Here is a 726-nt window from a genome sequence, read left to right on the forward strand (position 1 = left end):
AAGCAAAGAGTGATATTAAACTAATCTACAATCACAAACTCCTCAGCACCGAAGCAGACTGGAGCCGGAAGGAGGGTCTTCAGCTCTGCGTTCCAAAAAACTGGTAAAATATGCAACTGATGTCAAAACTTTTGATCACTGATTTGATGTAAATTGAACGAAACATATTGGCCTACATCTACACTAAACCACTTTCAGTGGGATTCACTTCACATTTTCATCTAATGACCACTGGAAGAAATTGCCGTCCAAACTGAATTTAAACCGTTACAGCCTCTTGATCAAGTCTTGACTAATATTTGATGTCAGTTTGAAGTCAAGGAGCCTGCTGGGTAATATTTACTTTCAGGTGTCCAATAGTTATTCCACCATTCATGGAATATTTGGTTTAACTTTAGCAGAAATCTGCTTCGACGTTGACGCTAAAAGGCTCTTTATTTAGTTTTTTACTCTTCTGACTAGGTGTCTTCAATTGCCTAAATGGACGGTCAGATCTGAGCCAGAGATCATGTGTGAAGATTCTCTGCTCCACAAAAGAGAGCAGTCAAACAGCAATTACATCTGATTCATCCAGAACTGAGCTCAAGCTCCTGCAGCTCAGCATTATGAGTGATTTGTTTGTGAAACAAAGTTTTGAGAATCATATCAATAATAAAACCATATAGGGGCAATCTTGGCCTAATAGTTACAGAGTCGGATTTGTAACTCAGAGGTCACAGGTTCGGC

This window comes from Carassius gibelio, chromosome A18, assembly GCF_023724105.1.
Source record: "Carassius gibelio isolate Cgi1373 ecotype wild population from Czech Republic chromosome A18, carGib1.2-hapl.c, whole genome shotgun sequence".
Taxonomy (NCBI): domain Eukaryota; kingdom Metazoa; phylum Chordata; class Actinopteri; order Cypriniformes; family Cyprinidae; genus Carassius; species Carassius gibelio.